This window comes from Capsicum annuum, chromosome 10 (genome assembly GCF_002878395.1).
Source record: "Capsicum annuum cultivar UCD-10X-F1 chromosome 10, UCD10Xv1.1, whole genome shotgun sequence".
In the NCBI taxonomy this organism is placed as follows: Eukaryota; Viridiplantae; Streptophyta; class Magnoliopsida; order Solanales; family Solanaceae; genus Capsicum; species Capsicum annuum.
In genome coordinates, this window is record NC_061120.1 from 51,763,404 (window position 1) to 51,777,416 (window position 14,013).

The 14,013-nt window shown below is 35.9% G+C and overlaps 1 non-coding gene across 1 annotated transcript; it reads right to left on the minus strand.

Moving 5' to 3' along the window:
- Positions 1-1,727: 1,727 nt before the first annotated feature.
- Positions 1,728-1,834, minus strand: LOC124888247. The gene has a single exon (XR_007046378.1). It is a non-coding gene; the product is annotated as a small nucleolar RNA R71 (small nucleolar RNA).
- Between the last annotated feature and the right edge of the window lie 12,179 nt (positions 1,835-14,013).

The window sequence follows — 14,013 nt, forward strand, 5'->3', positions numbered from 1 at the left end:
ACGGTGAGGGTCCAATCAACAATTGTCAAAATCCAAAATCTCACCGCGATTGTACCGCATCACGGTAGCTATAGCGATGACCATGAGACAGCGTCATGATGATTGACAAAAGTGGGAGAATTTGGTCCAGCTTTAAAAGGAATAATCCAAGTCAATTGAAATCACTTTTGGAAAGAACAACAATGACGGAAAGTAGAAAAATCTCTCTTTTAGAGTTCTTAGAATTTCTTTGAACTTCTGTACTTCAAGATTAATTCTTGGTATGATTAATAATTTGTTTTTGATATTGAATTCAAACATGAGTGTCTAAAGACCCTTGTTATGGGGTTGAGGCCAAGGACATTATTACTCTTTGACATTCTTTATCGTAGTTATTGTTGGATTATCATCTGTGTTCTTAATTTCTTGTGCTTACTATTTTGATGAGTGACCACCATTAGAATAAATCTATATTTATATGTGAATTTAGGAGGAGAATCGCAGGATAGAATGAAGAAATTAAGGAAGAAGGTTCTCATCCTTTTATTAAATAGAGGATTTAAATTAGCATTTAGGATAGGGATATACCTGGAAGCCTTATTTGGTTTAATTACAGGATTATAGCCATATACATCTAAATAGAGTATTGTATCCTTGCTCAATGATGTAGTTGCAAGGTTCATATTGGTAGAATATTAGAGGCCGGGAGACCATGGTCATGTTATAACCCTGCGATCAATAACTCGATAACCAACTAGACTGCGATAAGAATAGAGATTTGTAAGATTGTTAGAAGTTCCTCAACCCTGGAATTCTCATCATTGCTTGCTTTGCTATTGTCACAAATTGTTATTTCTTATTTATTTATATTTTTATTCAAAACATCAAAATCATATTGATACTTTACAACACTTAATACCTCCTGATCTAAAACTAAAGTTGGTTAAATTGCTAGTTGCATAGTCTTTGAAGGTACGATTACCGATTGTCGAAGTCACTATATTACTTGGACGATCGCTTACACTTGTGTGTACATTTAAATATAACAAGTTTTAGGCGCCATTGTCGAGGACTAGTATAATTAGTAATTTGCCATTTTTTTTGGTTTTTAATAGTAAGATTAAGTGTTAACGACTTGATCTTAGCGGCTAACTTTTTGTAGGACTAGCTGAATATAGGACTGGCAAGATATAGAGAGTTGGTAGAGCCTTATTCAAAATTAGAACTGGTATTTTAACAAAGGCGAAGAGCTCAATATCCAATCTAGCAGGTTCAAATGGCTGAACACAAAAATCCTAATATTGTTGATCCAAATGATCTAGTTGATCCAAATTCCAGACATGTTCCATCTCTAATTATTCCAGTTGTTCTTGCTTAAGTAGCTGCTAGACCTATTCTTCAGGTGGCAATACCACTCACGAACCATGCTACTAACAGTATTCATAAGCCCGAGATAGGTGGTCGATTTGAATTAAAGCAGAATATAGTGTAGTTGTTGAATTCGGCTGGGCAATTTACTGGATTTTCACATGAGGACCCACAATAGCACATACAAGCCTTCCCGAAAATAAGTGATACCTACATTCCTACAGGGGTGAATATTGATTATATCAGAATGAATCTCTTCTCCTTTTTTAATTGGGGAAGCAAAATGGTGGTTGCATGCCGAACCACCACTCTCCATTACTTTTTGGGAAGATCTAGCTCGTAAGTTCCTTATTTGATTCTTTCCACCAGGGAAGACTGTGCATTTGAGAAGTGAGATTCTGAGTTTTAGGTAGAAAGAAGGAGAGAATCTCAACCAAGCTTGGGAGAGATTTAAGAGTATGCTCAGAATTTGCCCTCACCATTATCAATCTAATGATGTTCTTGTTCATAAGTAATTTCCCTCACCATCATCCGTCTAATGATGTTCTTGTTCATACTTTCATTAAGGGTTTTGGAGCCAAATACCAATATTTTCTTGGATTTAGCAGTAGGTGGGCAAGCTCTTAAAAAGACTTATGATGAATTCTACACACTGCTGAATCATATTTCACAATGGAATCCTGAATGACATGCTGACTCAAGGAGTGCTTCTAAAAAGGAATCAGTTCTGCAGTATGAAGTTAGGGGTTATACCGTCGGCCATAACAACAAATGCAGTTCAACAGGTAAATATGTGGTGAAATTTATGGTAGTAGTGAGCATATAGAAGATGCTTGCGCGGTTAATCCAAATTCTTCTAATTATATAAAGAATGTGAATCATCAGGGACAAATTTAGTAATACCTATAATCCAAACTAGAGGAAACATCCAAATTTCTCATGGGGTGGAAGTCAGGAACATGAACAATAATCAGTATAAGGGGTCAATGCAACAGAATCAACAAAAGGTTTAGAATAATCAAGCCACTACTCATATGAGCAATATAGAAAAGATGTTGAAGCAATTTATAGATTCTCAAGCACTGATGGTAGCAGATATAAAGAGTCAACAAGCAGATATAAAGAATCAACAGCTGATTACGAGGAATTTGGAGTAGCAACTCGGTTAGATTATGGGAGAACAAAATACTAGACCTTGGAGAGTTCTACCTAGTGATATAGAGATAAATCTAAAGTAGGTAAATACAGTCACAAGAAGGAGTGGTTTGCAATTAAAGAAGGAGGAATCGAAGCAGGTTAGTCCCATAGATACTGATGATGATCCTAAAAATAATGAGGTTAAAGGGGTCAAAGTAAAAGCTGCAAGTGATGAAACTTAAGTGGAGAAGAAGACTTTACCTTTACCCTTTCCTCAAAGGCAGGGAAAGCACCAAGAGAAGACAAGTTACAAGAATTTTTTTGATCTTCTAAAGTAGGTTCATGTAAATATTCCTCTTGTTGATATTCTTCAGAGTGTTCTAACATATACAAAGTATTTGAAAGACATAGTGGAAAGCAAGAATTAGCTGACAGAGTATGCTATAGTTGCGCTTAATGAGGAGTGCACATCTAAGATACAAAACAAATTACCCACGAAGCTGAAGGATCCAGGTAGTTTTATATTCCATATTACTATTTGGCAGGTCATTAGTTCTCGTGGATTGTGTATACAGGTAGTTTTAGTATCATACCCACATCTTGGTTTCGAAATATGGGTCTTAAAAGTCCCAACCATTGTTTTACAATTGTCTAATAGGTTCTTTGGTAGGCCTAATAGAATTATTGAAGACGTCTTGGTGCAAGTGGGATCACTGATCTTTCTAGTTGACTTTGTTATTCTTGATTTTGAAGCTGATCCAGTTGTTCCATTTATTTTAGGATACCTATTCCTATAAACAAGGCAGTCACTTATTGATGTAGCTGCAGGGAAGATAACTATGAGAGCACATGAGAAAGTGGAGGTTTTTGATGTATACAAAGCACTAAAGTTTCCTGCTATATATGTAGAATTATCTTCTATATCAGTTATGGACCTTAATTCTGAGCTCCATCTATTATTGTTTGGTGATCCACTTGAGTGAGCTTTGATGGGTCATGATCTTTATGGTGATGTAGAGGCACTTGAATTGGTTCCAGTTATAAATTTGGCGGTTAGTGACATGAGAAAGCTACCTTTTGAGCCATCGAACAGGCCAATTGGCCCATTTCCTAAAGCTTTAGTTGATGAAGATCTAAAATTGGATCTTAAGTCTCTTTATCCATACCTAAAATATGTTTTCCTTGGTGATAATGATACCTTGCTTGTTATTTTGTCGGCAGGATTATCTGATGTACAGGTAAGGGACGTAATGGCAGCTTTGAAAAAAAGAAAAAAGGAAATTAGCTGGCAGATGTCAGATATCACGGGAATCAATCCATTTTTTTATGTATAATATATACATGGAAGAAGGTTAAAAGGTAAGTGTGCAGCAACAACGATGATTGAATCTGGTGATAAAGAAAGTGGTAAGAAAAGAAGTCATTAAGTAGCTTGATGCTTCGATTGTCTATCCCATTTCTGACAATAAGTGGGTCAGCCCAGTACACTGCATCCTAAAGAAATATGGGATGACCATTGTGAACAATGCCAACGAATTGATTTCCATGCATATGGTAACTGGTTGGATAATCTACATTGACTACCAAAAGTTAAATGAAGCCACCATAAAGAATTATTATCCCATCCTATTCATTGATCCAATGCTGGACAGATTGGTAGGACAGGAATACTATTGCTTTTTAGATGGTTACTTAGGGTATAATCAGATCACAAAAGTGCCAAAAGATTAAGAAAAGGCCACTTTCACCTATCCATATGGCACATATGTATTTAGACGCATGCCTTTTGTCCTTTGCAATGCACCCGCAATATTTTTGTGATGCATAATAGTAATTTTCTATGACATGGTTGAAGAATTTGTTGAGGTGTTCATGGATGACTTCTTTATTTGTGGTAACTCTTTCGAGTTCTAGCTCATTATGAGGAGACAAACCTTGTACTGAATTGGGAAATATGCCACTTTCTGGTCAAGGAAGGAATAGTCCTTCTTCATAAGGTGTCATGTAGAGGACTTAAAGTGGATAGAGCTAAGGTTTAAGTGATTAAAAAGTTACCATATCCAGTAATAGGGAAGGGAGTGAGAAGTTTTCTAGGGCATGCAGGGTTTTACAGGCGGTTTATCCAATAGTTTTTGAAAAATGCAAGCCCTATGTGTAAGATACTAGGAAAAAAGCTAAGTTTGATTTTGGGGTGGATTTTTAAGTAACTTTTGAAAGGATGAAGAAGAAACTAACAGAAGCACCCATATTGATTTCTCCAGACTAGGCATTGCCATTTGAATTAATATGTGATGCTGGTGATGTGGCTGTGGGAGCAGTTTTGGGGCAGTGAAAAGACAAGGTATTTCATTCTATTTTTTATGCAAGTAAAGTTTTGAATGATGCCTAGATGAATTAAACAGTCACAGAAAAAGAGATGTTAGCACTGGTCTATATGTTTGACAAATTCAGATCATATTTAGAGGGCACCAAGGTAATTGTTCACACAGACCATGCTTCCATCAAGTACTTGTTCAATAAATAAGATGTAAAACCATAGTATACTGGTGGATTCTATTACTTCAAGAATTTAACCTAGAAGTGCGTGACCAAAAAGGAGTAGAGAATCAAGTTACAAACTATTTGTCAAGTCTAGAGAATCATGGCCATATTGCCGATGATACACTTTGCATTTGGGAAAATTTTCCAGATGGGAAATTGTTGGCATTTAATGTGTGTGAGTTTTCTTAGTATGCAGATATTGTGAATTTGTTAGTTTGTGGGGTTTACCCTCCTGAAGCTGCCATTCAACAGAGAAAGAAGCTGCTACATGATTCTCGTGCATACATATGGGATGAGCCATACCTTTTTAAATACAGTCCTGATGGGATTGTGCAGAGATGTGTTTCTGAAGCTGAATTTACACAAATGCTACAAAAGTGCCATTCATTTCCTTATGGTAGCCATCATGGGGCTGAACAAAAAGCTAGAAAGGTGTTACAATCAAGTTTCTTTTGTCTAACATTGTTCAAAGATGCAGTTTCTTTTGTGAAGGGGTGTGATCAATGTCATCGATTAGGTATAATTTTAAGGCATCATGAGATACCCCTAAACAATATTCTTGAGGTTGAGGTATTCAATGTTTGGGGGATAGATTTTAAGGGACCATTCCCACCATTTAATAACAACTTGTATATCCTTATAGCAGTCGATTATGTATCTAAGTGGGTGGAAGCTACTGCCTTTCCCACGAATGATGTAAGATTTGTGTTGAAATTTGTGAAAAAACACATCTTCTCCCAGTTTGGCACACCCAGAGCTATTATTAGTGATGGAGGTACACATTTTATTAACACTTGATTTAAAAATCTTTTGGCTAAATATGGCGTTAGTCTCAAGGTAGCCACTACGTATCACCCACAAATGAGTAGTCAAGTAAAGGTATCTAATCGGGAGATCAAGTAGATTTTGCAAAAGATTGTCAATGGTCAACGCAAGGATTGGGCTGAAAAGTTTGATGATGCACTATGGGCGTATAGGACAACCTATAAAATGCCAATAGGTACCTCTCCATATCACTTGGTTCATAGGAAAGCCTACCATTTACCTGTATATCTTGAGCATCAAGCTTATTGGGCAGTAAAAAAGTTAACTCTTGATATGAAGGCTGCGAGTGAGAGGTGATTATTAAAGTTAGTTGAACTTGATAAGTTTCATCTCCATACTTATGAGAATGCCTAATTGTACAAAGAGAAGACCAAGAAATGGCATGACAAGCATATTCTGGATAGAGTTTTTGAACCTAGATAGCTTATTTTGCTGTTCAATTTGAGGTTGAAATTGTTTCCGAGTAATTGCGTTCTAAGTGGTTTGGGCCATTTGATGTAGTGAGAATGACTCCTCATAGAGCTATAGAACAAGGAAAAGACTGAGAAATTCTTAGTGAATGGTCAGGGGTAAAGTATTATTAGGCGGATCATGGAGATCAGCACAATGTGTCCATATTTGTGGATAAATAAGATTAAGCTGAGTCATGCAACGACGTAAACTAAGGCGCTATGTGGATGGAAACCCACAAATATAATATAATATTATAGCATAATTTTTAGTTGTTAAAAAAGCAGAATTAATAAAAAAGAAAAAATACAAAAAAATGGTCGTACCACGGCTAAAACTAAGGCACTAAGTGGGAGGCAACCCAATTTTTCTTCCGTAGTTTTATTATTATTTTAGTGTGTAGGGATGAGAAAATTTAGGGTGAAAAGTTGAGAATTAAATTCAGGCCAATGTCACATCAAAGGAAGCAATTAAGTTTGTAAAAGATATGTGCAAGTTAGTTCCAATACAAGGTAAGAAAAGGGGACTGAAAATACACTGAAAATATGAACTCCAGTGTCACCGCATTACAGTAAGATGCCAAAATACAATGTGGTTTTTTTAGCGGATCACTGCGATTTCACCGCGTCGTAGTGTGGGGTTAAAACTCAAATTTAAAAGATTAAAGTGTCACCATATCGTGGTGAGGTGATAAATCACAATGTGTGATTTTTAGTGACATACTGCAATTTCACCACATCACGGAGAAGGATTTTTTTGGAGTTTTTTTTATGGTGGGTTTTAACCCAACTCGCCCCTAATCTAGTGGTCCCCTCTTTAAATACTCCCTAATTCCCTTTCATTAATTCCTTTCTAAACCCTAGCCGCCCCATATCCCTTACTCTTAAGCTACAATTTTCTCTCTTCATCTTGTGCAATTTCCTTTCAAAACAACAAGAAGCTTTCACTTATTTGGTTCAAAGACACCCAAGGTTAGTGTTTTTATTCTTGTTCCTTTAATTATTGGAGTATAAGCATGTGAAATAATTTGGCATGTTTAAAGTGTAAGTACTTTCTTTTTCTACTTTGTGAGATAAGAGGGTTCATAAAAGATATTTGTGTTAATTTGATGGATATTAGACTATCTCTACTTTGGTTGTTCTATGGTTGTGGAGATGGATTGATGCCTTGAATTGTAGAAAAATTTAGCATATGCGAGTAGCTAGAATGGCTAAAAATTATGTAGTTAAGGTCCAAAATCAGCGCTGTGCTTAACATGGCATGGGGTGTGTATGTTGCTAAGAAGGGAAGTTTAAGTACTTTGTGGGTTTTCTTTGTTGCACTACCATATGAGAAATTGAGTGTGGGGTGGCTTTTTATTCTTTACACTTAGTAGTTGCTACATATTATGGTGTGTATGCCATTGAATTGATTCCATGCTTGTCATTGCACTGGAACTTTTGTGAAGATGTCAAGTTGGGAATATGAATGAGTGAATATTTAGTTTGGTTTGACTGAAATAATGACATAAAGTGAACATAGAGTTGTTTTGATAAAGTAATGTTGATTGTCACTACCATATGATGGAATAATGGGTGAAAGTAATCATTTTTTGATTTTTGGAACAGCTATACTTGTGCGAAGTGTATTGAATAGGGAAAGTCTGAGTATCCTAGACTAATAGTTATGCACTATCACTAGCAACTAAGTGTGGGGTGTCCTTGACACCTGTCCATACTTAGTTTGGGCTAGCATATTAGAGAGCTTAAGTTTTACTAGTTTGTTGCATGTTCTGACTGACAGGTACTATGGATCGTAGAAAACAAAAAGGCAAGGCCAAGGCTGGTACTTCTGAACCATCTAAGAAACAAAGCAGGTAGTCTGATAGGCAGATTGATAGGGTACCATGAGCTCCAGCAGTCCCTCATTGTCAAGTAAGGAGGTTTGGATATAAAGCGGTGAATGGAGATAGCAAGAAGTGGTATTCAAAACACCTTGACACGAAATACATACCAGAAGTGTTTATTGATAGGGCAAGTTAACATCGTGAATACCCTAGCATGGTACACTGATTGGAGTATCTGACATGACTTTTGTGTTTGACCAGCCTACAGAGTATAACCTGCATCTCATACGGGAGTTTAGTGCGAACTGGGACTTGAGGGACCCAGACCATGAGGTAAAGGTCCATGGCAAAGTTGGTCACATTTACAGCCAAACACATGAATGACTTGTTGGGTGTCCTTAAGTCTAATGCAGGTCCCCTGAGGCAGCTATTATTACTCCTCCATATGCCCATATCCGACACTTATTGTATGGAAAAAGATCTGCTGCTAGGTGGACTAGGCAGCGAGGCACTAGTCTTCATTCCTCCTTCCCTTATGCTCAAATAAACAAGGAGGAATATATGCGGGGAAGAATTATCTATCATTGCCTTATCTAAGGAAAATACATGACAGAATTCACACGTGACAAGGTTTTTTTTGATATATGCTCTTTTATGTAATGATGTTGACATCAATATAGGTGCAGTGATATTTTATGATAAAAAGGTGCGTCACCATGAGGGGCGTCAATACGGTTTTGGAGGTTTATTGGCCAGGTTTTTGAGGAGGTACAAAGTAGAAGAAGAAAAATTAGATTACAAGCCGGTGGTGGTTTTTCATCCAATTGATGTAACTATAGCTCAGAGCACAACTGGATCTTATGGACCGATACTGTCTATGCTCGAGAATCAAGCTCAGACTGATAAGATTACTACAAGAATGTATAGATTGCAAATACTGCAGCTACAGATAAGCAGGAGACCAGCCACCAACAAAGAGATTTATGAAGTGGTTCTGGATTACCCTCTAGGTCACAATGCTAAGACTGAGGGACACCCGACAAGTCATTGATTTCAAAGACATATTTTAGACCAATCAAGTTGGATGTCCCTGGATTATCACATTTACATCCAAACATATCATTGGTTTGAAAACTAAAGTATGTTTTAAACTAAAAAGTAGTTAATTTTAGATGCTTAATCTCAATAAGTATATTATGGTTTGTTGGCTTAAAGTTGAATTTGACAAAGGACAAGATTGGGAACCATAAGGATCCAACTTGATTCCTAGTACACACCAAGAGTGAGAAATTTTTGTTTATATTCTACATATATAGGAATGTCTAGAACTTGTCCGGTATGTTTACAAAGCAAAATAAAGGATGTTGGGTGTAGGAAATGATGTAGGCATTTTGTTGATAGCTGAATTTTTAGACATTAATTACCTACCCTTGTGCAGATCCTTAGCTAGCCCCGTTGAGCCTATAGCCTAATTTCTTTGGTAGCCTCATATGTAGCCTAATACCCTTCTTTGGTTGACCTTAATTTGATCCAAAGCTCCTAAGTGCTTTAGTGTAGAAGATTAATTGAGTAAGGAGTGTGAAATTGAGGTAGGTGAAGGATGAAAGTAAATCCCCTAAGGAATGGTTATTTGCGTGTACAATTGTTGTGGTTGGGAGTTAGATAAATTTGTTCTAAATAAATTCTAGTTTTTTTAGCTCAGTTGTGTTACAATGAACCTATTTTGGCCCTGGTCCGCCTCGAACATTGTGCACCTTAATCAAGGCAAATAGCCTAAGTTGAGGGTGTCTATAATAGGGCTGCATAACATTAAATGGTGTAAAGAAGGGCTGAAAATTGAATCATGATGTAAAAGAAAAATACTCCTACCATAGTGTATGTCAATGTGCTTAATGAGATTTGGGTGAAAACAAATAACGTGTGAAGGTAGAAAAGGTGAAATTGGGTTGATAGAGAGTGTTCTTCATTGTATCATGCGATGTATTAAAGCGCTTAGGGAGATTAGCCACTATTTCTTAAATAGTTCCTACCCGTCCCTTGGCCTACATTGCAACCATGAAAGACCGAGTTGATCCTTCATCCCAGCATCCAACTATTAGTGGAGTATTACACTAAGGGAAAGCTTATGGTTCATTATCTATCATGTATGAATTCTTTGTTGAGAGTGAGTGATTTAATTTTTATATTCCCCTTATGTTATACATTTAAAAATTGTGAGTGAATATGGGGAAACTTTTTTGTTGTGAGGGTACATGTGGATGGCAGTATGATTACTTATTGTGTTTTTAGAGTGAGTCATTTGATTAAGTTTCCTAACAAGTTGGAAGTTCATTGTTGAGATAAAGAGGTTTAAAAAGAATTGTCCCATATGCATAAAAGTATTTTGACATATTTTAAGCTGAAAAGTCATTGTTAGAAATTTAAGTTCTGGAATTGTCCCATGTGCATAAAAGTATTTTGACATATTTTGAGCTAAAAAGTCATTATTAGACATGTAAGTGCCAACACAAGTATAACGCCTAGGTTGTGATGTGAACTTAATTGATTATGGTGTTGATTGAGATTGTTTGAGACGAATAAGGTTTTAAGTGTGGGGTGGTGATCTTAGGCGTATTTATATGTCCAATCACCAATATTCACCCATATCTAGACTTGTTCTGAGAGCTAAAACACACTATTCTGATTGTAATTGAGCTTTAATTGCATTCCTTATCTAATGGACATGATTAGCGTATGTAGGACTAAATTGTCATGGGATTGGATGTGATTTGATGAATGAACAAAATGTTAACATTGAAAGGAACAATGGGGGTATTGGCACATGGCTTTGGAAGGATTTGAGGAAAAAAAAGGAGAGAAACCAATGCCACCACATCGGTGGATGATTATGCACCAATGATCGAATTATAATAAGCTATCACGATACCATCACATCACGGTGAAGGGTAAATATGCAAAAAATAATTTCCAGTCGCTCACCACGATAGGATCGCGTTGCGGTGAGGGTCCAATCCAAAATTATCAAAATCCAGAATCTTACCGCGATTGCACTATGTCGTGGTAGCTATAGTGATGAACATGAGATCGTATCGTGGTGATATACAAAAGTCGGAGAATTTTTCCCCACTATAAAAGGAACAATTCAGGTCAATTGAAATTACTTTTGGAAAGAACAACAACGATGGAAAAACAACAAAATCTCTCTTTTAGGGTTCTTAGAATTTCTTTGAACTTCTTTACTTCAAGATTAATTATTTGTTTTTTATATTGAATTAAAACATGAGTGGATAAACATCCTTGTTGTGGGGTTGAGGCCAAGAACATGATTACTCTTTGACATTCTTTATCGTAGTCATTGTTGGATTATCATCTGGGTTGTTCTTAATTTCTTGTACTTACTATTTTGATGAATGGCCACCATTAGAATAAATCTATATTTCTGTGTGAATCTGGGAGGAGAATTTTTGGATCGAACAAAGAAATTAAGGAGCAAGGTTCTCATCCTTTTATAAAATAGAGGATTTGAATTAGCATTTTGGATAGAGATATACCTAAAAGCCTTGTTTGATTTAATTGCAGGAAGATAACCATATACATCTAAATGGATTATTGCATCCCTGCTCAATGATGTAGTTGCAAAGTTCATTTAGGTAGAATATTATAGGTTGAGAGACGATGATTGTGTTATAAACCCTGCGAATCAACAATCCAATAGCCAACTAGACTGCAATAAGAATAGATTTTTGTAAGATTGTTAGAAGTGCCTCAACCCTGGAATTCTCATCATTACTGTTTACAACCTTTGCTTGCTTTTCTATTCACAAATTGTTATTTATTATTTTTTTCATTTTTATTCAAAATATAAAAATCATATTGATACTTTACAATACTTAATACCTCTTGGTCTAAAACTAAAGTTGGTTGAATTATTAGTTTCATAGTCGTTGTGGGTACGATATCTTACTATCTAAGTCACTATATTACTTGCACGATCGCGTACACTTGTGTGTGCATTCGAACCTATAGGGAATAGGATAAATCCCTATCAAAAACTTATTGATGTAATCGAAAAAGTGCAGAAATTAAATTGTTAGGGGGGATTTTATAGTAACGGTGGTGGTAGTAGTAGTAGTAACAAATCTAGATCATTTTAGGTTGAACTCATTATGAGATAAGCACTAAGACTGTGCTACCCTAACCTCCTAATTTTACATATTTATCATGCTCATCAAACTCCCTCGGTTCCTTGCATGCAGAACCTAACAAGTTAGGTATCAACAACTGTTTCTCGACACCTTTTGGTGAATTTCACTTATCTCCTCTTAGTTTTAGAGGGTTTCATTACTAACCCTTTTTCTAGATCCCAAGTTAACTATCTCCTCTCGATCTTAAGTTAATTAGATGAAGGTTGGTAGCTTCAAATTACTATTCTAATCTTCTTTCCCTAATCTCAATCTCTGTCGTGAGTTAGTATCAAATATAGGTGGGATCTTAGCATCTACAGTCACTAAGAAGGAAATCAATACGAAGAAAACCATAATATATGTGTAAACATATATCAAGAACGACTTTTTGCTTCCTTTATTTCATTATTCCATCAGGGTTCATCTGCTCATATTTGCAATAACAACCATAAAACTCATGATAGAAAGCATTTGAATAATCTCACAATAAATTAAGAAAGAAAACTAGAATCCCAAATTGATCTCAAACCATAACAGTCAAGAACAAGGATTTAATGATTAAAAGTGTATCTTAGAATCAATATAATGTTGTAAGTATAAAGAGTGTGTAAACTAATACCAAAACATAAAAATGTCATTTATAGTTATATAAAAACACTTAATCCTACCAAAACAAAGTAGGAAATATGGTCAGCAGTGGTAATACCTCATGCAACAAGTCGTCAGGACTGACGGTAACTTGTTGTCAACTCCTTATCCTTGGCCTTTATGCTCTTGGTAATGACTTGTCACATCTCTAGAATAGTTGTTGTTTGATTTGTTACCTCTCCAGACTTTTTCATCTTTCAAAACTTAACTCCACATACTCATAATGACCTTTCTTATGAGTCATAGTAAGATACTATGACTCATCACCGACCTCATTTCCATTAGGATCATTCTAGTACTCTTTCAGGACTTTGTCATATTTTTCCTCAGGAAGACCTCCAAGATGACTCGTAGTCAGATCCTATGATCTATAGACAGTGTCGACTTCAATGTTATTTTTTATTTTCTTCACTGTTCACCGAATGACTTGTACGATGAGTTGTAGCATCACCCAATGACTCGTTGTCCAAGCAGAGACTTCAATTCCAGAGATTTTTCTTTTTATTTTCTTGCTATTCAGTTCTAACCCTGTTTTTCTAATAAACAAACACAAAAACTCATCACATATAACAAGAGGGACCTAAGTACTTGCACAATTTTTGGTTCTAAGCATTGAAAGTTCCATGAAACCATGCCACATCAACACCCTCAACTTATACTTTTTTCATGTCCTCAGGAAACTAACACATAACAAAGATACTATGATGCTTAAATAAAAGAAACCTAAGGTACCTACGATAGTAGACTCAATTTTAGCTACAAAAATTCTTACCCTCTCCTATTTCCAACTTTTCAAAACCACTACGTGGATACAAGTAGCACAACAGTATGACACAAAGGAATCAAGTAATGACATTACATTAGCAACAAACAATCAAACGAATATGCAATTTACACTAACCGAACAGATAAGTAGTTAGCAACACAACCCATGTACCCTCATGGAAAAAAAGTTCCAACTCTCATAATATTACTATGCATATCAATGCAAGGGACTATGTTAAGATACTCACACTCACAAAAGAAGTTCCAATTAATATGCATAAAATACCATAG